Genomic DNA, 26,842 nt, shown 5'->3' with positions numbered 1-26,842 from the left:
GGCAAGTGTGTACACTTGCCCCCTTCCAATCGTCTATTACCATCATCATTGAACGCCAAGGGCAAACAACAACAATCCGGGCCTTCATGGCAGTCGAACATATAGCTTCGCGCGCCGCGTGTACTTTCTCTGGTGTTTATTATGTTTCGTGCCGACGAGCGGCACGCATACGGCACGGGCTACGACGTGTAGCAGTACGTGATGATTTTCGATCCCCTCGGATGATTAAAATATTTCGTCGGGCCTTGAAATATTTAATCGACCTCTCGTCGGCATCGCGTCATTCAACACGTGTATTTCCGACCGAGTTGTATCTACGCGAGAGTTAGCGGAGTGTCATTAGAGTGCCATGACGGTGCAATCAGGATGCTGCAACGGGAGGAAGCTACCTAGGATGCAGAGAGACGCGATCAGCGATATATATCATATATATTCCCAGGTAAATTATTTGTTACTTCCGTCGATAACGGATGTTTGGCGAATCGATTATCGAAAAGATATCCGATATCCGACTCAAAAATTATTCGTTTGAAAAGTAATTATGGTTTTATGATTCTCCGGCTATTCGTCAATCTATACTTACATTTATTTGATACGATGAGAAAGATTGATCCGAACGACCGCATAAAAGCCCATGAATACAAATCTCCGATTAATTACAAATTTTGACTCGGATATATATAATCTTTTCACTATTTGTATAAGTTTAATGTTACAAAAAAATACATGCGTAGCTATGTACATTTGAATGTTGAATATTGAAATAGTCAAATATGGATCGAAACATTTCCGCAATGTTTCTTACTTCGAGATGGTATCACCTATTATTCTTCTTATTTATCGTCTTGAAATTTTTTGGAATCTTTTGGATCAGAGCATCTCGAGTTTTTCGAGGGAAAACCCCCCGATGTGGATTCTCCTTTTTTTGAAAAACTCCTAAAGTCCCGAGGTATTTTATATTCCGCGGAATCTCCCCATCCTTTGCGCGTTTTCAGCAGTCGCGTATAAACCACCGTCATTTATTTAAACCAACACTCTGTTTCTTTAACATATTTCCGCTACAAGTCACCGCGCAATCTCGGCATTTTAGAGTTTTTGAATTAACATTAGGACAATATCGAAGCAGAATTAGACATCACAATAAAGAACATTGCGCGACAAATATGTCCGCTGTAATTCGCTAATGGCACTTAACTTAACTGTTCACGAAAATCCGTGCGAGTATCTCTCGTCGAATATCGTCGTTGATATTTCACTTATTCGATTGCACCTACAGTTTCGCTCACGATCCGAGAGGAAAATCACGCTTTTCTCTTTTTTCTTTCCTTTTCTTTTCCCGGGAAACTTTCGCGCTTTCTTCTTCGGCGCTTTCAAAATAATCGGCTCTCGCAGCCCTACTTTTCTCACGCGGCTAGATATATCCCGGGATCGTTTTAAATTCAACGTCGCGGCGGGGGCGCTCGCCGCAAAACCGTGTCGCTTCTTTTGAATCGTATCGCGCTCTTAGAAGTAACCTAGACCGGCGTAGTGTGCATTTCTTGCTTCATTCGCTGTTTCTGCCACGGAAAATATACATCGTGTGACATCGGAGAAGCGGGGGGGGGGGGGGAGAGTATGTCGACCGAGTCGCCCGGCCGAAGAAAGCTTCGTCCCGTGCGTCGTGCACGAACGTGCGCAGCTTTTTGCCGGCTCGGAAGAATACGGAAAGATCTATCGAGGAATTCCGTTTCTCCGCGGCGTAACGACGCAGGAAACGTCGCAGCATGTTTTGTTCTGGCTCCTCGACAATGTCTACAAATGCCGTTATCAAGCGATGCGCTAGCGACTCGCTCCAAGTGTAACTCCGCTAATGCATTCTCGCGAGAGGAAGAGCTGGACCACATCTGCGTGTTGTTGGCGGTGAGAGGCGGGTTCTTTCGGGAATAAATTGTTGCATCTGTTGAGAGAGAAAGAGAGAGAGAGAAAGAGAGACCGTTCCCTCGAAAAATGGAAACGTCGAGGAAGCATGTGAATCTGTCGTCGGTCGATTTTTCGACGAATTTTCTGGCGCGATACGAGCGAGATTCGGATATTATTTTGGGACGAATTAGCAAAAGATATCAAATAGAAAAGCACGGGCGAAGCATTTTCAATGAATCTCGCGTTTGACTGTCGCGTCAGTCTCGGTGACGCGAACGAACTTTACATTCGGAGGATCTTCCGCTCAGCATTGCTTGAATACACAGAAAAATATAGTTGAATTAACTATAATCTCGCTATATTTTATAGTTCATTTTGGCGTCAACCATATTTTTATAATTGGTGGAACCTGCAAAATATAGTAGAATAAACACAAATATATAGTCAATGATTGTCTTAAATAATTGTTTAGTTATTTTTACCACATATGTGGTAATTTCTCATTTACAAATATAATGAGATTTAATATTCATATAGTTAGCAAATATTCTGGTAATATTGACTATATAAAAGAATTACTTTACCTACTTATATTTTATATTTGTATCCATACAATAATTTTCGTTTAACTTACTATAATTCTTAGCAAAAATATTATATGGTTGGGGTTATACTATGCCCATATCGATGGTAATACTTACTATAAATTGATGATATTTCGGACTATAATTTAGTTACTGTATCATTATAGTTCCAAATATCATATACTTTTCTCTCAGTGTATACGCGCTTTATATTTGCATAGTAAAAGAAGGAAATGTTTCGTCGGTACACTGAGAGAAAAGTATATGATATTTGGAATTATAATGATATAGTAACTAAATGATATAGTAACCTGTATTTTGCAGGTTCCACGAACTATAAAAATATGGTTGACGCCAAAATGAACTGCAAAATATAGTGAGATTATAGTTAATTCAACTATATTTTTCTATCAGTGTATATTCCGCCAACATGCGGAGCCGACGTTGCTTTACCTCATGGCACGTGTCTCGAGCCGCGAGAGTCCTAAAGCGAGAAAAGATAGAAAAAGCAGGATTTTTCTCTGAGCAGATATCAGGCCGGGAAAAAGAAAAAAAAAAAGAGAGAGAGAGAGAGAGAGAGAGAGAGAGAGAGAGAGTGGCTTTCGCGCGTGGTTTTATCGCTTCTAGATTTTAATTACGATTCGGCAATTCGTCAAAGGCGCTAACAACGTTCCAATGAAAAGTCGCTGTCTACGTCTAAGCGATCGTCACGGGTTTATTCACGATTAGAGCCGAGGAATCCCGGCCGTAAGTGCGACGCAACGATATTACGTGCTTACGGGTACACTTATTCGTCCACGTGCCACGGATGCAACCCCGCGCGAAAACGTCGTCTCGGATTGTGCACATGTCCCGTAATTGTTAGACGTTTTTTCCCTCTCCGCCCTCCGCCCGTGCACGGACAAATTGGTGTCTCGCGTAAAAGCGCGCCGAAGTGGGCCGGACGAACGACGCGGCAACGCGTCGCATTCCTTCGCGGTGCAAATTCACGCATCACGTGAGAGACGCAGAGAAACCCTCCCTCTTCATCTCCGCTTTCCCGCTCGTACGATGCGCGAGATCGCTAGTGCGGAAAATTGAAAGGCCGCTCTCGACGCGCGTCCCACTTTTTCCCTTTTTTTGGCCGACGAGTTATCGGCCAGCGGAGCCTGTTGTGACGCGGATGCGTCACAAGGAATCGCGCGCCGTACGTAAAGCAGGAAGCAGAGCTGAAAGCTGCTTCCGTTTGAAGGCTCTTCCGATCGAACTTGCAGAGATTACCGAGTATCTTGATACTCGACGCTACAGCTTCGCTTCATTTGCCGAGTAGGAGCTCGTTAAATTGTCGCTCATGCCCGCGCCGTTTCCCTCGCCCTTTCTTCCCCCTCTCCCCTCCCCCCCCTCTCTCTCTCTCTCTCTCTCTCTCATCTGCTTTTAATAACGATGCTCCGATTATAAAGCCGCTTTTTTTACATTTAACGGGTCATTATACAAATTGTCCCCCCGGGATAAAGAATTCCGATATCGCGGCGTGAGCGCAACAATCGTAACAAGTCGTAATAATTAGTAATTCACCGGCTTATGAAGCATAGCTCGCGCGCGCTCTACCATTCCGTTCAGAATAGACGGTATCCTGCGAGGAATAATCACATCATATTCACGTTGAATTTCGTTGAGATTAACCGACGGATAAATTTGTTCCTAAAGTGTCGCAGTATATAATGGCGCCCGGCGGCTATTGTTCACCTATGCGCGGAAAAGAGTGATTAATGAAACGTTCGGTTTCCGGTCTGCAATTCTCGTGACGTTTATTTAACAATCGTGATTGATTGATTGAACGATCACCGCGACGCTATGCCCTTTATCGGCAAAAGAGCAGAGCTACGCTCATTTTTCTAACGATATATTTGCGTTACGTGCGAAGAGACGAAATCACACGTCGATCTGCGTTAATCAACCGCACGTGGAAAATACGTTTCGATCGCCGGAAAAGAACGATCGACTGCTCTCTTCGTCCGGTGAAAAATCATCTTTCTCGTGAATTCCAAACCGGCACTGGATCGAACACGAACTTGGTCACGAATTTACATCGGCGCGAGAGACAGATTACGGGACGCGCACAAAGAAGGATTCGCGGGAATTGCGAGAAAGATCTCTGCATCGAAATCTCCACCTCCGCCTCGACTCCTATCCCAGGATAACCTGGCGCGATAAGCTGGCGATTCTGCCTCGCCCTTGGCGCTTCTTACTACACTAATCCGCGTCTTTTCACCGGTAAATGAGACAAGCTCCCGATTGATACCCGAAATACCTGACGAAATCAGTCCGCGAGGACCAGCGTAAATACCGTGACGGGATACCAACGCGAGATCCTGAAGAGTCCGAGGTACTCGCTCGGGTTGGGCTCTCGCTGGTTTGTGACGACACAACGGCCACGGTTATGTAACAAGCACGAAAGCAGCGGCTATTGTTTCTCGGTCTTTCGAAAGCCGCCACGAGTTTGCGCGATGTATGTGTGTGTGTGTGTGTGGTGTGTGTGTGTATGTGTGGTGTGTATGTTCCTCCTCATGCCCACGCGCGTGTCCACGTGGACGAGAAGCTACGCTTTTGTTTCATCCTCTTTTTGTGCACCATCGTCACGCGGCAAAACATTGCTCGTGTCCCAGGTGGTTTCTCTCTCTCTCTCTCTCTCTCTCTCTCTCTCGTCCCCCTTCCCCTTCTTTCTCTCTTTCTACTTGCGAACCGATCGCTGGCGATGATAACGCAGGCACGAGCCACCCCGTCCATCTGCACTCGTTCGCCGAGTCCGTCAACGAAGCGTTAATCGATATTAATTACATCATACGATGACTCGGGCTCCGTTATCCGAATCAGTTTTCAGTTCTATTGGCCCGAGTGCGCGAACAGCCCGTGCAGCGTAACTATTTGGCTTCCTACCAGAGATCGGAGAGCAGTTATCGATAATCGATTTTTTACAGGGCGCGTATCTATCTGCATACGGGAAGCCCGGCGTCGCGCGCGTCGGACAATTCGGCTTTCAGCGTGGACGCAACGAGACGTGACGTGTAAACGTCCAGCGCAGGAGTCATGTCGTCGTTTTTGCGCGTAGACGCAATGTAAATGTAACGTTACGATGAAAAAGGGCAGCTGCTTTAAACAAAGTTAGCTGTGGGGTCGGGTACCGAAATCGAATCGCTTGCACGTCGTTTGAAGTTTCTAATTTTTGACGAGTAGCTTCTTTTCCTCGTATGGCTTTTGGAAATGAATGGTTCGCGCGGTAGAGCGCGTTCTATTAGGATACTCATTGGAGCGGGCATAATTATCACGCTTGCAATTGTTAGAATTGATACGGGCGAAATTGCGCGATCCTGAAGCGAGATTTCCAAAATTGCATTACACACGGCTTGACTTATTAATCCGTAAGTTCATTACCTCGTTTGAGGTATATGCAAGCTCCGCGGGTATTATAGCAATGATTTACGACACGCGTTTATCTTCGTTAGAACAAGGATCGCGGTAAATTTCTCGCCAGTTAGCGTCAGCGCGCGAGTCGCGCAGAAGGAGGAACCGTGCCTGCCGATCATTATTTTTCTGCCGTAGGACGTCCGTTTGACATTTCCACGGGCGGGAGTAATATTCGTTCGCATAACACGCTGTGCACAACGCTGCGTCCGATCCTTCATCAAATTATCCTCAATAATTCTCCAGCTCATCCCCGCTCTTAGTGAGGTGCCGCGTAAAGACCAAACGTGACATTTAGTGTGTGTGTTGCGTGTAAGTGCTATTAAATTTCAATTTTCCAAGAAGTAAGACCCGCGCGCATAATAGCGGTAATGCATAATACATGCGATGCATTTTTTCCGGCAAGAGTTAACCTCAATTTTCTAAATAGTTTTTCCTACGGCCTGCGCCGTTTTTCAGGAAAAGAAAAGGGAGCAAAAAGGCATTTTCTCCGTATTACGCGTGGCGAATATTCAGGAAAGTGCATTTTTCCTTCTCGCTCCCTCTCTGCCGACTGAATATTTCTTGATATACATTCCACGTATTTCGATCTCTTAATTAGCTACGAATCTGCAGGCAAAGAGAATACACCATTGAAAGATTTCGCCAAGATCCTCACATTATACGCGCGTCCTATTTCCCAGTTCTTTCAAGATCTTTCAGGATCGATGAGGCGGGACGATTGAAAACGACACGGTAATACAGTTCTCCCGCGACGAAGCCGCGATGTAAAACAACTTCGCCGCTAATCCAATCAATTCCGAAACGGTGCTTTTAGAGCGTGGGTCGAAATAATTTGAAGGGAGTCCAGCTCGCAATTCGACAAACACGGAATCCCCTGATAGCTTCGGTCGTGAAGATATTAAATATAAATCCACGGTGGGGGGGGGAGGGGAACCCCACGTGAGAGTGCGTGGCGCGTGCATGCATGCGAGCATGCGGGCGCGTCTCGTACGTAACGCGCAATTGGACTAACAGTTGTATAAACAAGGACATTTATGAAGCATGTCGACTATGCGCTGACAATGCAATTAGCTGCATCATGATTCATGCAATTAGATCCACCTGGATAATTGCGCATTTGTCAAGTAAGTCTTTCACGTCCTCGCCGACGGATTCGCTCTCGCTCTCTGTCTGAGATATCACGCGCGCGTAGAAACACTCGCGATGGAGTGCTTTGTCTCTTGCAAACATTTGCCATGCGCGTAATCAAAAGAAGCTTGTTCTCCCATCGAATTCACGAGACCACTCGGCGACGTTGACGCTCGGGAATATCAGTAGTGTCAATATAGGACGTTTGTGTCCTCTCTCTCTCTCTCTCTCTCGTATAGTCCCCCTACAATTCTCGTCGACGTTTCGCTACGTCTTCCGCCGCGAGACGTAATTCTCGACCGACCTGCTGACCCTCGTGTGAGGCCCGTAAGCGACACGGGAGTTCCGTCACGCGGTTAAAACATCGGTGTATAGCGCGCGTATCCTGGTACCCGGAGAATAATAGAGAAATAGAGCGAGAGGGAGGATGTAGGAAGGCGTCAGAGAGAGAGAGAGAGAGAGAGAGGGAGAGAGGGAGAAGGAGGGAGGGAGAGAACCATTGTCCGATTATGCGTACGCAAGAATGGTTAACGTCAGTGGACATCGGCGACCGCTGCCGCCGGCGCCGTCGTCGTCGTCGCCACCTCCGCCGCAGCCGCTGCCGCCGCCGCCGCCACCTCCATCGCCGTTATTGCCACCGTCGACGGTGGCGAACGCGACGGAAGGTGGTGGAGAACGGGACACCGGTAGGAGGTGCCGAAGAGCGGTAGACGCGTAACTCTATGGCTACGGGTGAACGATAGAGACGGAAGCGCAGCAGGGGAGAGTAAAGAGCGAGAGAGCGGGAGGGAGGGAGAGAGAGAGAGGGAGGGAGGGAAGAAGGAGAGAGGGCAAATCGCGGCGGCTGGAGATGGAAGGTTCCGCGGGCTGTGTGGAAAACGGGAGGTGGCACAGGGTGGTCGGCGAGGAAGGGGTAGTGGTGGAGGCCATGACGAGCTGTCGGTGGGGGCGGGCGGCGGCGGCGGCGGCGGCGGAGGTGGCGGAGGTGGCTCGTTCAGCACGCAGGATCAGTCTTGGGGAGAGAGCCTCGCACCGCCGCTTTCGCCTCGCTCTAGCTAGTACCTCCGCCGCACTCGTACGCGCTAGAAAACGCGCCGCCGCTCTCGCTCTTGTCCCAGCTGAGGCCGACGAAGCCGCGCGGAAACGCGTAACCCGGAAATAGAGTCGCGGGTACGAAGGTGTCTCGTTGCTCGGTTAGGCGGGAAGGAAGGCCGTCTGGATCGTTTCCGTCGGTCCGTCTGTTCTTCGGCTCTTTGCTGACGTCTTCCTTCCAGGTAGAAGGGCTCTATCGCGCCTTCGATAGAGCACTCGAGGGAGAGAGAGAGAGAGAAAGAGAGAGAGAGAGAGAGAGAGAGAGAGAGAGAGAGAGAGAGAGAGGGAACGAGAGAGTCCTTTTCCTCGTCGACTCGCTCTTCCTTCGCTCTGATATCCTTCGCCGACGAATCGATTCGCGATACACGATGTGGTGATCGCGACGTTGGTAGTTGCTGTTCGGTAACGGTCGAGGCGGTCTCGAAGCGTGACAGCGAGCAGGTGAGAGGGAGGCTAGAGGGTGAAGGCGTGAGAAACTGAAGTCGGGAACGCGCGCTCTACGTCTTCGTTTCGTCCCTCGTTCCGTTCTCTTTGATCGAGCGCGCGCGCTCCTCTCGGTGTGACGTCGACGGAGGGATAAATAAGGATACGACAAGAAAGCAGGTGCAGCGTGTAAGGTTCATACCATACCTCTGGCTGCTCGAAATGGCGGTGTCTTGGGAAAAGAGAAAGAGAGATAAAGAATTGCAATGCGCTACCACGGCGAAAGCGTAAGAGAGAGGGGGGAGGGAGGGGGAGAGAGAGAGAGAGAGAGAGAGAGAGAGAGAGAGAGAGAGAGAGAGAGAGAGAGAGAACAGCCAGAAAATGAGAGCGCTTAGGGGTTGCGCTGGCGTTTAAGCCGCGACGTAGTGCACTCTGAAGTGGCGACCCTTTTCCTTACGAGAGCACGAGTGTAAGACTAATTAGCGAGGGACACTAACACATAGAGAGGGAGAGGAGGGAGCACCGGTACGGGGTTGAAGAGAGTCGAAGATAAGGAAGATCTTGTGTGGGTGCTTCGCGCGAGTGTGCGGCTCCGGCGAGCCTTCAGGGCGAAAACGGTGGAAAAGAGGACGAAGGGAGGGGGAAGGACGGGAAAAGGGCGGAAAATCCCTTGGTTCTTCCTCCTCCGAACCCTCTCCCCCCTCTCTCTCTCTCTCTCTCTCTCTCTCTCTCTCTCTCTCTCCTTTTCCAGCAGCCGCGCTGCTGCTCCACTGCCATTCTCTCCCGCAGGGTTCCCGGAATTCGCGAGTAACTATCGAGCTGGCAAACGTCGAGTATTCCGACGAGACTGGCTCGCTGTCTGAGCGTTTTAGAGGCAACGTCTTTCTTCCCGGCCGGATGGATCATCCGGGACGGGAGGGGGAGTGTGTTGTAATGTCTCTCCTCGTGTTCCTTCCTCGTTGCCGTTGAACCTTCCAAAGTCAGTCCCGTGTATATTTGTCGCACGCAAAGTAGTGCCGTGAAGTAGGTGGCGGCATTAGAGTCACTCGATCAGATCTGGGCTTCTGTTTGCGTCAGACCGCTAATCTCCCGAGAGATTAGTCACTCGAGAGAGCAGCGGGGCTTGTTCGGAAATAATTTTGTTGTAATAAATCGTGGAATCGAAGAGCGAAGTACCGAGAACGCTCGCGGAAATGAACGAGAGCGTGATTAATGCGAGACGATAAACTATATGTCGACAGAGAGGGCTTCCCTTTCTCGTATTAATTGCGCACGAGATATCACTCGTTTCGCGGGACGGTTATGCCTCTCTCTCTCTCTCTCTCTCTCTCTCTCTCTCTCTCTCTCTCTCTCTCGTTTCTCATTTCGAGACCGCGACGCAACTCGTCCGTGTGCTGCCCCTCAGTGATAAACGCCCTTGGCTCTCTTTATCGCCAATTTGACGATAAAATTGCTCGCTCTTCGCATATCGCGGGCATAATTATCGCGTACTAATATTCAATTTTATCGCGAATCGCAAGCGAAGCAATATCGCTCTCGATCGATAATCCGTCTGAGGAAAAATATATCGCATTGTGAGGGATAAAGTCGAGGGAGCTCCGTCGCTTTGGTCGCTGCTTCGGCTTCCGCTTCGGCGGCTCACGAGAGATCGCATGCAATATTAAATGCCCCGGTAATTAAGCTCGAGTTGAACTTTTCGCAAAGAGAGAAGATCTAATGGAAATTACTCGAGGCGCGCGCGCGCGGGCGGGCGGGCGGGCGGCCCGCGACTCTCATGCGGAACTTGAGCGGAAAACTCGAGGAATGAGCCTCTGAGGAGACCAGCGCGCGCCGCGCGCGTATCTGTGTCTATTTATAGCGCGGTTAATGCGAGATTGCGTCGATAACCGGTGTGTTTCGACCTATTTTTACGTGTATCTCAACGTGGTGGACTCCTCCGCGTAAATGCGACGTCCGAAAGCACACGCGATACATCGCGCCCGCTCACGCTAATATATATCCCGCCGCCACCGCGGCTGTGGCTTACGCAAACAAGCATTTCCCTCGGTCACGTCCCACGCGTTGTTAAGCCAAACACTAAAAAGCGGTACTCGCCGGTGGGCCTGTTGCGCCGCGCCGCGCCACGCCGGCGAAGCGGCGTGAAATTTTAAACACCGCCCCTGGAATAAATTCGGCCGTGGACGCGCGAACTTTAAGCTCCGCTTAAACTTTAAGTACGATCCACACACATACGTCGATCGGTCGGTCAAACGAGTAATGGGTGAAATGCGCGACCGAGAGAGAGCGGCCTCCCATTTTCTCTCCCTCTCTCTCTCTCTCTCTCTCTCTCTCTCTCTCTCTCTCTCTCTCTCTCTCTCTCTCTTTTTCTCTCCCAGCTGCCGCGACCTTTTATCGGCCACCGGCAGCGAGACGCCGCGCGATCGATAGCGCGCGAATCGCCGTGGAATATTCACGACGCGCGAAGGCTTTACGAGGCGGCATGAAATTACACGCGCGACCATGGTGAATCCGCAGGACCACACGTCGTTCTCTTTCGCTCGATCGAAGTGAGGTGATAAACGCTCTCGCACGAGTCGCACGCGGGAGTGCGCGCGAGCGCCTCAAGAGGCGCCAACAGTGATCAGCGAGCTCGCGGACAGGACGCTACGACGTACAGAAACAATCGGCTCGGCGGCGGCGCGACCCCGCGAGTTCTCCGTTGTCCATGTGTCCACGTGAAGGAGCAGCTCGTCGTGCCAACAACGGCGGCGGTCTCGCGGGCGCGGCTTTTCGGACGAGCGACGGCTTCTCGTGAATCGCTCTCGACCCATCATCCATCGGCCGTGTTCCGTTTTTTCTCTCTCTCTCTTTCTCGCTCGACCTCCTCCTCGCCGTCGCCGTCGCCGTCGCCGTCGCCGTCGCCGCTCGTCGCGCGATAGTCGGCGTCCTCGTCGCCGCTGGATCTGCGCAGGAGATCGGGATCGAGCTCGAGTTGGCAGAGGTCGAGTCTAAGAGGAAGTGCGCGCTAAGGAAAAGGCGAGCGAGGAGTCGCGCGACCACCCTCGCCGAGTATTGTTCTTTCCTCGCGAGCTGCACGGAGGAGCCAACTTGCGTGCGACTGAGAGACGTTCCGCGACGCCCGACTCTCTCTCTCTCTCTCTCTCTCTCTCTCTCTCTCTCTCTCTCTCTCTCTCTTCGGCGACGTGAAAGCGCTCGACGTTACGCGGATACCGAATCGGTAAGTTATATGTCCCCGTGCGCTTCATTAAGCGTCCTTCCGTCCTCTCGGCTTTCGAACTCGGCGCAACGAGACGGATCCTCTCTCACGGATCTTCTCTCGACTGCGCTTATTATCGCCGGCGTGGCAAGTGGCAGCCTACGCGACACCCTCGAAAGCGCGGTGTCATTTAGCGCGAGCTCGGATTCCGCTGAATCACAGGGATGCGCGCGTGTTCATCCGTGCTAGCGATTCGCGACTGCAGGACTGCAGGTGTTTGCTGCAGTGTTTCGTAGTGTAGGTGGAATGTCTGACTCGTTCTCAAGTTCGCAGGGGATTTTGTTTGCCTCGAGATCGCGTTACGCGCGGCGATCCATGCGGCTTGCTCTCGGCCGTCTCTTTAACTTTCCGTCTCAATACGAGGCAGCTTCGATCTATTTCGATGGAAGGCCAACTACACCGCCATTTGCGCCGGTTTAATTAGGAGTTAAACGCGCTGCTAACATTAACGCGAACGAGATAATGGGTAGAAGCATCTGTGGACCATTAGACTGCTAATGTCGGGGAAGCGAGTTGTCAAATATACGAGGGATTCATGCTGAAGAGATGCTTCACCATTCGGATCTCTCGCGAAGATGAATTTCGAGTGAATTTTGCGATGCGACCAAATCTCGGCACGTCGCGATATTGAATATTAAAGTTTGAGAAATTGTAACATTTATCAAAATTTCCGGCGAGGGAAAGGTGAATTTTCTCTCGATTACCGAGAGAGATTCTCATGCGAGCGAAACGAATAGCATTATTTTTAGGACATTGATATACATGTAGAACACACACACATACACAAAGAGATTTGCGTGATCTGGCTTAATATCGCGAAAGAGAAAATTAAAAAACTTGTCTTCCCTCGTCGAATTCACTTGAAGTATTCGCGTCACGAAAAGTCGAGTCATTGCGCGCGCCCTGCGCGCTGCTATTGCGAGACACCCTGTATGTTCGTTCAATTAGAATTAAGAGCTTTACAACAGCTGTTCCGGTAAATTAAACGACCGACAGATTAAGACCTCGCGCAGTTAATCCGCGGACGTCATTTTACGATGATCAGCGTGGGAGTAATAAAGTGATAATCGCGTTACGTCACACGGAGATTCCACTGAAATGATTTAGAAAGAGATCGATGGTTCGAGCGAGTCTCGTTGCTGAAAACGACGAGCTATCGATTAAACGCGTTTTATTAGCTTTATTTTATTTAATATCCATCGATGTTTTTCTAATAATTTTCCCGATTACAAGTATCGATATTATACATGGATAAAAATATTGGAATAAAATAATTTCCCAGTAAAATATTAATGATTCAGAAATTCTGATTGAAGTTATCAGAATTCAGTCTAAATTATCGAGATATTTTATTAACTTGAACAGAATTCTGATATCTTCAATAGCAATTTCGAAATTGCTCGCAACGTCATAATATTCATTTATAATATTGAGGATATTGGATATTGGTCCACTCAATCAAACATTTTTCTTCATGTACAAATAAAATAGGCGAATTACTTTGACAAGGAGAGCTCTCGAGGACGCATTGCAACATTCCGCGGAAAACCTCAAAGCGGCATGCCACTGAAAGGAAAACAGAGTCGTTACGCAATACAAGTCAAATATCAAATACCAAATATAAGTCAAATATCAAATATAAAGTATACCATATGGTATATCTCCGACGCATGGTGTTCCATGGTTGAAGTTATCGGAATTCAGTTCAGAAACTATCAAGATTTCTAATTAAATTAAATGGAATTCTGGCGTTATCAATCGGAATTTCCCGATCGCCCGTATTTCACCAGAAAATTTCTCGTTTCATCCAATATGAAATATTTTTCTCCTCGTACAACAAATCATTTTCTGCGTATCGCTGCGTTTATCGACGCGACACCAGTATGCGCCATCACGACGACGCCTCGAATTTCGCGTTAATTACACGCGCGACGTGTTAGCAGCGCAAATATATTCGACAACGAATTGAGCAGCCAACGTTGCGGGCGCAACGTTGTCCTCTATCGGTCTTCGTCGCGGCGCAATCTGCGCTTTTAATCCCTCGCCCAAGCCGCTTTTGCCGCGATAGCGCATTTCGTGACTTGACGTCTGAGCGATTTAACACTCATCTCGTCGTGCATTAACAACGTTTCCCGCCGTTCAATCTCCTGTCGCCCTATCCGACCGCGAAGCCATGAGGCGAGCGTGCCCAAAGTGTCTGCATAATTCATGGTCGATCTCATGGCGGTAACCTCTCGTCTATCATCTTCGGCTCGTCGGCCGTTTTCACGTTCATCGCGCTATTCGCGACATCAAGCGTGTCCCAGATAAACTTGCCATTGAGGGTGACCGTTTTCGCCCAAGTGCCCTTCCGTATTCCCTTTCGGCGAAAGGGAGCTCGCGCGTACGCCATCCGGTTATAATTTGTCACTCGCTCTCTATTAGAGATATCTCACTTGAAAACAGTAGCGTAGAAAATGGCTCGGAGAATCCTAACGGGTACCGCGCTCGCGCAAGAATTGATTTTTTTTTCTTTTCGTGCGACTGAAACTCGCTCGGCGCACCGTGCATTTGATAAAAGGTGGAGCCGCACCAGAACCGTTCCGCTCCACAATCGTTCGGGGCTGAGGAGGTAAGTGCGCATCCATCGATTTTTCGTACTTTTCAATCGCGGAAGAGCTGCGTTAGAGCGTGCGGACGCGAAAGTAGCGTAAGGTCGCGCGACAATAATCCGCCAAAGGCACGGATTTATCTTTCAAATCCTCTCGCGTTTTGTTGATTCCCCATTGGGTTTTGACGGTTAATTAATCTGCGAGTTTCCGATCGGGTGTAGGATCCCATCAAACGTTATTTTGGCTCAAGCGTTAAATGATTTTCATGATTTCATATCATTGTAAATTTCTCTCTCAAATATTTATTCTCTTTCCGTGTCATGGTTAAACGCGCACGCGCGCGCGCGCGCGTTAATCGTGAAATATTAATACTATATAATAGCTTTATGAATTTTTAAGACCTTTAAATGGATGTCAGTTTCAATTCGGAATTTAAATGTTTCCCAATTGCAGCTCGATCCCATCGAACAGCTTTTGAACGTACAGATTATTTTTATCGATCTGCACACACATACACACACACACACACACACACACAAGATACTCGCACAGAAATGCATTGGACTTCGAGGACGTAAAGGGTAATATCCTTACGGATATTTCTCTCCTTGCCCCTCTCTCTTTCTCTTTGCAACGTTGTACACATAACCATAACTCGACAACGTATCGCTGTTCTCGTAGGTTACCTGAAAATATCTCTCGACTACGTCGTGTTTTCCTATTGATATCTCGCTGTCGCATGCAAATTGAGAATCGCGATTTATATCGCGACGTATATTAACATTCCGGAGTGCTGCACTCGCGGCAAATTCGAGTGCGCCAGTTTGCGAGGCTCGCGGCTCGCGGCAGCTCGAGTTCAGAGCTGTGTGCGTGTCGCGCAGCGGCGACACGTTGCAGCGAGAGTGATGAAAACGACGAGAGATCGTCATATACGGTGCGAGAGGACGGGACGGTAGAGAGTGGTTCTCGCTCGAGCTCGGCGTTGGATCGAAAGCAATTTGAATAATTCCCTCTTCCCGCTGGCTCGCCGGTAACTTATTCTTAAAAAGACTTTCGATAGTCCTATAAATTGGCCCGCGGTGCTCGTTACGGTTAAGCATTTGATCGCTACGAGATCCTCCCTTTTGTACTTGCTTAAACGATCCTTATTGCAGCGGGGGCTTTGTCGCGCGGAATTTTTGACTTTCACAGCGTATTACCGGTGGATACGCTATATTCACACACACACACACACACATATATATATATCTACAAACGCGCGCGCGCGGCATTACACGGTCGTTACCCCATCGTCACGTCGCATGATTACGTTATTATTCCGTTGTTATCCGTGCAGCGTGGCAGTAAGTAACGCGCGAATTGGACTTGGAAATCTTCGCTCATTTAACGCGCTTTCGATCGCGCGTCTCGTTTTTTCCAGACGCGATATAACAGGCAATAATTTATATCGAGAAGGCGCGCGCGCGCTACAAATACTCGAGGATGATTGCGAGACGGCTTTTCCACCCGTCGTCGGTCGTGAAGATAAAAATTATGTTGTTTATTCGCGCGCAGTCTCGCGAGATCTGGTGCGCGGCGAGCGGGATTGAAAACTCGTTTTTCGTGCCTCGATACCGATATAATCGCGTGATGCGAAAGTTGCGGACCAGGATATTCGACGACCGCATCGCCGGTGTAATCACAGAATGAAGGTAGAATCTAGCGCAGCCTTGGCTCGCCGATTCGGATTCTATCGTATCTAGACGGATCTTGCCTCGTATCGAACTATGGCAGTCACCCTTGACATTCCGCGCTAGTCACTCCTAACTGGATCGTGATCACCGGACACGATTGGGTGTATTATAAGAGTCAACGATTTTGAATAATTCATCGCGCGCGAGCGCGAGGAATAAAGTGTTACGGAGCACGTGGGTTACCGATTACGTAAACGCGACACGTAATCTCTCGTGGTGCAACGCCGTATTTGAGCGCACAATACCTAACCTAACCACGCGAAATAACAGGCAGCAGCAGAAATAAAGAGAGAGAGAGAGAGAGAGAAAGAGAGAGAGGAGGGGAAGATTCATGTGATCATAGTATTTTATAGTTTTATATATATAGTTTTTAAGATCACAGCCGGACCAACCAACACACCAATAACACAAAAATATCCAAATATTCTCTAATCTAGGAGATTGATCAAACAGGCACTCTCGAACATAATTGCTTGTTCTATTCTTCTTACATGTTATCGCTATATTCTGTCGACACTTTGTTATTACATATTTTTCATTGTTACTCGGTATCGTCGTTTACAGCACGTTTTCGTAATTTTGCAATCCAAGTGACATGCGGAAAGTCTTGGGCAAAGGGACCGTGTCCTCCGAGGGAATGAGCGAGCCCTTTATCGTTATCGATCAGATCGTTTACGACAGAGCTTCGTTCGCTATTATCGCAGGTCGATAATAGCGAACGAAGAGAAATAATTTTTACCGCAATTTCTCGGAGCGAACTATCGTGGAGATCGATAGCAGAACATGTGGCATGAGACAGCGGGATTTAGTGCGACCTTGAGCCACTGATCCTAGCCTCATTGTATACGCGGACCTTCCTTTCGATTGATACTTTGAACGACACGTGCGTTCGCTCGCCCGTATTGAACCCTCTCTCTCTCTCTCTCTCTCTCTCTCTCTCTCTCTCTCTCTCTCTCTCTCTCTCTCTCTCTCTCTCTCTCTCTCTCTCTCTCTATCGTATTCGCCGCGATCACGATATCGGCCGACTGCGACGCGCGGCTTTTGTGCCGTGATCAGATAATAGCGATCGATTAATCATAATAACGCGCTCATCTCGTGCGATGCCCGTTGCAGCCGCGCGAGGCTGTGCACTCGTAGCAATGTGGAGATACATTCGCGTGTGCGTCGTGCATCTCGAAGTGCGAACTTGTTAGCCGGCTAAATCGAATCTGCTGAATAATTCCGTGTCTTCATTCCGAAGGAATTTCGGTGTCTGCCGCTCGACGGCGGATAGCTGAATTCTACGGAACATTTATCAGGCGACAATTTCGTCGTGGTGCAGCTACTTGCTTTTCTAAATTTCCGGGGATCGCGATTGAGATATCGCGAAGAAATTGTAAAACCTGTGACAATCGCAATTGCCGAGATTCAGGTTAAATTAAATCACCGGCGCTAAAGTATCGTGATCGGCGGCTGACGGTCGATAGAAGTGATCTTTGAAAATATACGACTCGCGCGCGGTATCCCGAAGCAAGAGATTAGATACGGCCTCGCCGATCGAGAAAATTAAAAAACTTATCTGACGATGCATCAGGCCGCGGAGAGACATCGAAGGAAAATTACACCTGTCGTGGCAACAACGATTTATCACGATACAAGTAGAGGCATACGTACGAGCGTTGTTTGCGGCGTAACGTTACTACACGGTAGGACCACAAGCCGGGTGGAACTTGCGAAAGATTTATGAGAGAAAATGATTAATAGTTACGAAGAGAATCGTGCATTAAACGAATAAAATATCTCACCGGGCGGGCAGTAAATCCCTCACGACTGCTACCTCTTTCAAGGATCCCGACGCGACGCGAGCGGTGTAACAGGAAAATAAATAAAAGCGATAGTTAAAGACGACGTGGCGATCGACACGCTCGCTCGTTCGCGGACAACAATTGCTTTTCTTGGATGTGCTTGGTCGCTCGGTTGTCGCCGCACATGCTCGTTAAAAACCTTAGACCTTCGTGAACCTTCGACGTGTGATCGTCGTGGCGTTAAAAGATCGAGGCGTTAAAAGACCGACGGAGGACCGCGTTGGAGCACGAGAGAAAGAGGGGGGAGGGGGGAGGGGCGAATTTAATACAATGGCTCGGCGCTCTCGATCGAGTTAAAATTATTCGCTGAGCTGGAAGCATCGGAATGAGCTCGCGACGAGTGTCTCGAGGATCGACAATGTGAGGAGTGTGGAATCGGCTTTCCAGATGGCTCATAATCGCGTCGCGATGATAACACCGAGGACGATTGCAAGAGAAGTTGGAGAGCGTCGTCGACGTCGCGTGTGCTCGCGATTACGCGATACCGGCGACCGGCCGGTTTTACTTGATTTTCTTCGGGAACAGGACGTGCGGCCACAAATCACAAATCACGGCACGCGATGAATATTTACGAGTGTCATCACGGCACGGTTTTCACCTGTCTGTCGCGTCTTCCCAGGAGCGCCGTCTTCGGCTCTTGCACAATGTGCGCGTGCTCACGTATCGACACCGAGCATGCGAATTGAATGTCCGATTCATATCGCCGATCACGCCGCACAGAAGGCGACAGTCTATTTGCGCAACGTTGCGGGGATTAACGCGCGAGCGCGAGCAATGACTCCGGGCCGTAGTGGCATCTCTCAATGCACGCGATCCCGCCGCTGGTGGCGCAGTCACGGTACGTCGGTCTTTGCAAAATGAACAATCGCTGTGGTTTTAGCTTACGAAGTTACTTTCGACCGAGTCGCGCCGGCAATCAGTCGAGTAAGCCGGTAAGTGTCCTCGCGAGGCAGCGGAAATTAAACACTTTTGAAATGTGTCTGTCTGTCGCAAAAGCCTAGAAAACATTTGCGAACACTCCGGCGATTTTGCAGAACTGTGTCGGACGCGTGGGATGACGTTTTCGGTATGTAAAAGTAAGGTTAGAATTAGTCAGGAGACAATCCTGTTGAGCTAGTTGCTCATGAAGTAGGATTTTTTGCCCTACGCTTACAATTTTCGTCTCATTATTGCATGAAATTGCGGATATTCTTTCTTCTCCAATGGGTACACATCGCAAACGGAGCAAACGGAAAGAGAGAGAGAGAGAGAGAGAGAGAAGGATCCCGTTTCTTTCTAATTCAATCATGAAAGACGTATGCAATAGCGGTCGCGATAAATTCCTCTAGCTGACGCGCCGATGCGAGAGAATAAATTGCGAAATACACCGAATTAGGGCCGGGGAGAAGTTTCCCGATAAAATTACTCGCGGTATTTCCTTTCATTCACGAAGTTGCTCGAGGAAAATCTATCCTCTCTCCGAGAGGGAATTGTATTTCCGCGTCACGACTCGGATCCAACGCCCTCGTTTGCGTTTCGCTCGATAATGGCCGTCGTACGACTTGTATGTTTTTTTTCCGGGCTGTGAATCCGCGCTATACTATACCCGGAAAATTGTTTGGCGAAATATGACGAAATAATGGGTCCGGCTAAAGTTAGCCGAGCTGCCGTGAATCACACGAAACGCGTTATCGATATAGACGGGATTATGAGCGCGGGAGCACGACGCGACACCCATGGCGGCGACTCGTTGTAGTAAAATTTTATCACCGATGTCGATCCGACAATAAACGCTGCCTATCGTCGACGCCTGCCGTCGAGTCGTATGTTCCTTTCTGCATGTAGAAAAATGTCTGGTTGAACGAACCAGTTTTTCTGCCGAAGTGCAAACGATACACACTGAGAAAAAAGTATATGATATTTGGATCTATAATGATATAGTAATTAAATTATAGTCCGAAATATCATATTTATAGTAAGTATTACCATCGATATAGGCATAGTATAACCAACTATATAATATTTTTACTAAGAATTATAGTAAGTTAAGCTAAAATTATTGTATGGATACAAGTATAAAATGGTAGGTATAAAGCAACTCTTTTATATAGTCAATATTACCAGAATATTTGCTAAATGATGACAGATGTAACTATATGAATATTAAATCTCACTATATTTGTGAATGAGAAATCACCATATATGTGGTAAAAGTAACTAAACAATTATTTAAGACAATCGTTGACTGTATATTATCATTGACTGTATATTTGTATTTATTCTACTATATTTTGCAGGTTCCGCAAACTATAAAAATATGGTTGACGCCAAAATGAACTATAAAATATAGTGAGATTATAGTTAATTCAACTATATTTTTTTATCAGTGCAGAAATTCCGACTGAAGGTGCTAGAATTCATTCTAAATTTCTCGTTTCGAGATTTCTGGTTAACTTGAATTGTGTGTTTTTTATTCGGAATTTCTGGATCGTTGATATTTCAGCGGAAAATTGGTTCATTCGACCAAACGTTTTTCTCCGTGTGACATTTGGCGTTCGTGACGAGCTATTTCTTGCCGTCGTAAAACATCATGTCCCTCTGGAGGGCGAAACCCAATTCTCGTTGGAGTAATCACCTACATTTGAGTATACGTACTTTATTCTCTCCGTCTCTCCAAAGTTCATTGCCGTGTGTCCCAATAAGATTCTTCATGCCCTCGGAAAGACCGCTGCCAATCTACTAAAACATGCCTGTCGACGTCGATCTTCCCTCCGATCGACGGAGAGTCGCATCATCCGTTCGCGTTTGTATCGCGTGAGAAAGATTTAATAAGGCAGAAGCGTTGGAGAAACTCAAGTGTTTCGGCTGTTGTAACACGAGTAATTAAATCGTAATTCTTACGGATATAAAAGTGCAGTCGGGAGAGTAGAAGAAACCAGCTCTCTTAATTATATGGAAGGTTCGCTTTTAATTAAAAGTCTTAATCGAAAGTTGCAAAGTTGGTCTTTATTGCTGCTGTTGTTTGTTGGTTTCCGTTTTACTCTCTTTTCCTCTCTCTCTCTCTCTCTCTCTCCCTCCCTCCCTCCCTCCCTCTCTCTCTCTCTCTCTCTCTCTCTCTCTCTCTCTCTCTCTCTCTCTCTCTCTTGGCCAAGATTCAATTACGCGCCGCGCTTCCACGGATAACCGTGGTGAGCTGCTACACGCGCGCTTCGTGATAGATAAATCTAAATATTTATCGCCGCGTAGTATCCGTCGAATCGCCCGGAAAACTTAAATATGGAAACGGATACCCCCGTTTGTTGCGCGCTGCCACGGTGAGCTGGGCGGACGCGATTAAACGAGTTCCTTTCTGCCGTTTAGCATATTCCGTGGATATATGTATATATATATATATATATATATCAATTGAGGGGAAATAAAAAGGGGAAATATATAAGTTAAAAGCCATTCTTTGCGGCCATTTTATACAGCGGAGCGGCAGCGACAAGAAACGAGCTCTCGTCGTCGTTTAATCCATTAGGCGAATTGCCCGGATGAAGTTTTTACACGCAACTTTCGCGACCCACTTAAAAGTTTTGACCGCGACAGCTGCAGTTTTACGAGCCATTTTCGCACCAACGAAATTTAATATATAATGCATAATTGTGTGCACAGTGAGTATAAGTTATGCCCGTTTCGAGCGCGCTTCATCCACTCGACTCTAGTCACGATACTCCAGTCGCTCCTCCGTGACGCTCGAGCATTGGTTCTCGAAAGCGCCGCCATGTCGTAACTTCGTAATATACACGCGAAACTTCCCCAACGCGCGATTCAATGCGCACGATACGCGCGAGTAAAAACGGCGAGATATCGTGTCGCACGTCGCCTGTTTTGTCCGTCCGGAGTGTTTCGAAAAGTCGAATGTACGGGGGGGGAGGGTGGACTCGAAAACATATCTCATAAATTATCCGAGACACTCTTGCGACGAGACCTCCCCCGTTTGTTGTAAATAAAGGATGCGCTCTACGTCAAGCAAAAAATATAATAACTTGCTCCCAAGAGCCGGCAAACCCGAACGACGAAGCGATGCTAAATCGTGTAACACGCGGAGAACGCGCGCGGTTATACGAGCGCGTTGAGAAATTGCGCGCGGAAGCTGTCGATCTCGCGTTCGATGGGTTTTTCATCGCTGTTCTTAAGATCGCGCGGATCCTGTAATTTTACGACGCCCGACGGAGGATCGCGGTCGTTTTATTCCGGGATAATGAGAGTCCGACGAGCAACGTACGGCGAAGCTTCTCCCGCTTTATCGCCGTTCCGCGAGCTCGCCGTCGCCGGAGAGTTCGCGGACACGCAGGTTTTACGACGCGCAACATCCTTCCGGATGCATTCCGACGCTTCGCGACTGTTCCCATTATCGATCGCTCGCCGGCCATTAGCGAGAGAGTGTTCTTTCGCATCGGCAGGAGGAACGCGCTCGATAGGCGAATGCGCGGCGCGAGCCGTGATTGAAAACGAACCGTCGCACAGTGGAGCCAGATGACATTGTTTGGTTCGAAATTCTCTAGAGACCTGAATTTCCAACCGATCATCGACATCGATGAATGAGGTTGATCCTGAATAAATTCCGAAGAGATCTATCTGTCTTGCCAAAATTAAAAAAAATTTTTTTTTCTCGAATTAGTAGCCCCAAAAAAGAGGAAAAATTAATGCCGTCGAACGCGAGAAACTTGTGAAATACTCATTATTCGATCCTTATTTCTATCTAATAGCATATTCAGCGGATTGAAACTATGAAAGGTACTTTCTATCTCCGTATGATGGCTTATGAGCTGAGGTTTATAAGCTTCGGGCTCATGGACCATCCAGGTTAGGGTTGGATGTTTCCATGTTCAATGTTCTCCATGTTTTTACTTATTGGCTCCATATGGCTTAATTCTTTCTTAATGTGGGCTGAAATGATGAGCTTTGAAATTCTGAGTTTTCTAAAAGGTGATTATAAGTTCTGGGCTCTCGCATTTAGTATCCACAGGCTCGAACTCAAGACACTGTACTTTAAACGATAAACTTTTTTCAGGCAAACCCTAAAGCGAACATGAATCCTGAACCGATAATTTTTTCAAAATTTCGGCTAAACAGATCTCTTCGGAATTTATTCAGGATCAACCTCATCCATCGGTGTCGATGATCGGTTGGAAATTCAAGTCTCTGGAGAATTTTGAACCAAAGAATGTCATCTGGCCCCACTGTGCGCCGGACTCTTAAGAGATCGCGTCGCGATTTCGAGCAGGCGCTCGTGAATTCGCGTCCTATTCATGCGCGAGCGGACTCGAGAGATGAAATTCTGAAGAGTCGTAAAATTCGCGATTCGACCGATATATTCTACGAGCGCGAGTATGCGCGCGCGTGCGCGCACTCAAAGAGAGCGAGCGAGGCGGAGAAAAGGGATGAGGGGGGATTAGTCCGTACGTTCCTCTGATCAATGAAGGGCCGGCCATGGCCCCGTAGCTAACGGAGTAGGGCGTATTGAAAGAAATATGCGATCGGGAAGCCCGAGTGATCTCCTTGATACGCGAACGAGAGTCATAAACAAACTACACGGGCGCGCCGTAAATTCTTAATGACGCGATGAACCCAACTCCGAAACGCGCGGCTCGGCGACGTCAGCCGTCCGGCGGATCCATTTTTACGGCAGCGTCGCGCGCCAGAGGCCAAAAAGTCGATAAAAAATTTCACACCGCGTGTAAGCCGATGTATATATATATATATATATATATATATATATATACTGCACGTGATCGATCGTTGTGAATAATTGGTCGCGATTCGCGGTAACTTGGTGTCGGACGAACGCGCTTCCACAAGTCGTGAAACTCGCGCTCGACTAGCTGCGAAATTTCCTCAGGCGCGCGCGCGCGCACACGAGCGAACGATAATGGGATTAAACCGAATGGAGTTAAACGCGATCCAACTGTAATCACGTCGGATTCAATCGCGAGTATTTGTCTAGCGACTTAGCGGCTATGAGACGCGATTCATCGGCGATGGCGTCACGTCGGGACACATCAGCTGTACGTTTCCGTCGGAATTTTTCTCTGTACGTATCCCGCCCCTCTCTCTCTCTGTCCTTGTTTCTTCTCCGTGTGTCTCTTAATTCTTTCGCAAAATCCGCTTTTGTACATCCGTCGCGCGGATATAACTCGCTACTGTTCTATACCACTCGTGTGTTTCAGACCACCCGGGTCACCCGATTTTTTCGTTAACTCGACATTTTGGAGAAAAATATTTCAGACAAAAGTTGTAGGGCCTTCGAAGGATCTATTTGACTGACGCTATGAATTTGACCCTGGGATAACCTTGAAAAGTCCAGTCAAGGTCAACATAAAAATCTTAAATGGATACTCCAGTTTTTCATTACATCATCTTTTTCTAGCAATTAGTTTGAACAATTTTTATCTGAAACATTCTTTCATTTACCTAATATTTTTTGAGATATTTAAGGAAAACTTGTATTGAAGGATAACTTTTTCAATATTTATCTCACGATATCTCGCTATTTGTCAGAAGAAAAAGTGGCGCTAGACTTTGTTGCTCTATTTAGTCTCAAGAATATATTGTTCCAATAGCGCCCTGACTTTTGTTAACTTGCTGATTTTTGGAAATTTCAAAATGGTCAAATTAACCAAATTCAGGGCGCTATTGGAACAATATATTCTTGAGACTAAAATAGAGCAAGAAAGTCTAGTGCCACTTTTTCTCCTGGCAAATAGTTAGCGAGATATCGTGAGTTAAGTATTGAAAAAGTTATCAAGTTTTCCTTAAATATCTCAAAAAATACTAGGTAAATAAGAAAATGTTTCAGACAAAAGTTATTCAAATTAATTGCTAGAAAAAGATGATGTAATAAAATAAAAAATTGGGGTATCCGTTAAGGATTTTTATGTTGATCTTGACTGGACTTTTCAAGGTTATCCCAAGGTCAAATTCATAGCGTCAGTAAATAGATCCTTTGAAGCCCTACAATTTTCGTCTGAAATATTTTTCTCTGAAATATCGCGTTAACGAAAAAATCGGGTGACCCGGGTAGTCTGAAACACCCGGTATATGAATAACTGTCAGATCGAACCAATCTGATTGATTTGTTTTCCTTACCTGTTCCTCCACATGTCTCGGCGACACATACGACGTGCGACAGAGGCAATTTGCTGTGCGCACGGAACCACCTACACGATCCGCTTAAACTTAAACTTAATCTTCGTGATTGATACTGACTCCGGGAAATACGTGCGCGGCAGGAGTACGTAGCGCACAAAGGATAAAAGTTTCAACGAATTTCCTCCGAGACCCAGTTTCGGCTGATTTTCGCAGTCTTTGAGAGCCATCCGCGTCATTCTCTCCGTCCTGAAAAACGGTCCGCAAACTCGATGGAACTACGGCGCCTGCGTGAAATACGCTGAAGAAGCCTTAACGACGGCAGGAGCAATTGAAGGTCTCTCTTCCGGGACGCGAGAGCCAATTGGCAGCGGTTCGAAAATGGAGAATAAATGCGCCCCACTTTATATACATTATATATATATATATATATTTCTTTTTTTTTCATTTCCAATCTCTTTCGCGTCTTTGATACCGTGCGTTTGGATTATTATATCGGATATGTATATCGGATCGAGGGAAGACAATGAGAGAGAATGAGAGAGAGAGAAAGAGAGAGAGAGAGAGAGAGAGAGAGAGAGAGAGAGAGAGAGAGAGAGAGAGAGAGGCGCGTGGTTTCACCGGGAAAAGCAGATTTGATTCTCGACGCTGCGGATTTATGACGCGTCAAAGTCGCGCAAATGTCGCGAGGTGTCCTCGACGTGCCGCGACTCGCTCGACAGTCGAGAGAAAAAGAGGCAGAGGGGGAGGATGAGAGAGAGAGAGAGAGAGAGAGAGAGAGGGGGAGAGATAGAGAGCTATATTCCAGTTTGCCACGCGCACAAATTCGTTTCAATGCCGAAGACACGAATTCACGACGGAAGAGGCTCTCTCCCTCTCGTCTACCGAGCTTGGTGTAGAGGTACGTAACTGGAGCGCGGCCGGCACCGCGCGCGCGAGTCGATAATTCTTCTCGCATCGCATCGACTCGCCAACGACGTGCTTCATTACCCGTGCAAATTCGTCCCCTGAGTAGCGGGCGCGTGTAATCAAGTCTCTACCGGCGAAATCAGTTAATTGTGCTGCGCGCGCCCGCGCGCTCTGTCCATTTCATTATTTGATTCGGCTATCGCGTGTCAACCGAACAGCTGGTGCGCGCGCGCGATCAACATATCCGCGCACGAATAGCCGATCGATTGCGAGCTCTCTCTCTCTTTCTCTCTCTCTCTCTCTCTCTCTCTCTCTCGCTCGCTCTCTCTCTCTCTCTCTCTCTCTCGGCCAAGTACACGAGCGTTTAGCGGCGGAGCACCGCAAACAATCGGCGTGTTTATCATCGCCGTGCAGGAAACGTCTGTTTCTAATTAGACGCGGCGAGATGAGATTTCCGCCGGTATAATAGTTTAATTAATACTCACGGCGAGAGCAAGGATCCAAGGATACTCTGGGCGTGTGCGCGAGATAACGCGCGAGAGAGGGAGAACGCAAAGAGTGTGATGTAAATCTCGCAGTTGTTCTCCAGCTGGAGAGGATTTCTAGCCCGCGCCGATTCTTTTCATCGCGATATTAATCATCGCGATATTTTCCCATCCGCCGTTGTATCAGTTCAATCGGACGATGTATTCAGTATTGTGTGAGCAGAGGAAATATTTTTGGCGCTTCTCCGCTTAACAATTATCAATTGGATCTCGTGCCTCGAGAGGGATAACATTCTTTTATTTAGCTAGCTAGGTGAATTTTCTTCGTTTCTGAATTTTAGCTG

At 47.7% G+C, this 26,842-nt stretch overlaps 2 protein-coding genes across 6 annotated transcripts in view; both read left to right on the top strand.

The window, feature by feature from the left end:
- Positions 1 to 26,842, top strand: part of Nca (neurocalcin homolog) — a 184,747-nt gene that overhangs the window by 73,095 nt on the left and 84,810 nt on the right. The window lies entirely within an intron of this gene.
- Positions 1 to 26,842, top strand: part of LOC105189001 (neuronal calcium sensor 2) — a 153,608-nt gene that overhangs the window by 72,402 nt on the left and 54,364 nt on the right. The window contains exon 1 of one of the 5 annotated variants that reach the window (XM_025302682.1): positions 8,043 to 8,329. The exons of 1 other annotated variant lie outside the window; for it this stretch is intronic. The gene's annotated coding sequence lies outside the window, so the exon portion shown is untranslated. Of the gene's footprint in view, positions 1 to 8,042; positions 8,330 to 8,406; positions 8,760 to 11,679; positions 11,788 to 26,842 lie in introns of those variants that run through there. 3 more of the 5 variants (XM_025302685.1, XM_025302684.1, XM_011150789.3) reach the window with 3 other exon arrangements.

The sequence above is a fragment of the Harpegnathos saltator genome, unplaced genomic scaffold, assembly GCF_003227715.2.
Source record: "Harpegnathos saltator strain DR-91 unplaced genomic scaffold, Hsal_v8.6 scaffold51, whole genome shotgun sequence".
Lineage (NCBI taxonomy): Eukaryota > Metazoa > Arthropoda > Insecta > Hymenoptera > Formicidae > Harpegnathos > Harpegnathos saltator.
Note: the sequence above shows the minus strand (reverse complement) of the source record. Positions and strands in the feature narration are given on the sequence as shown.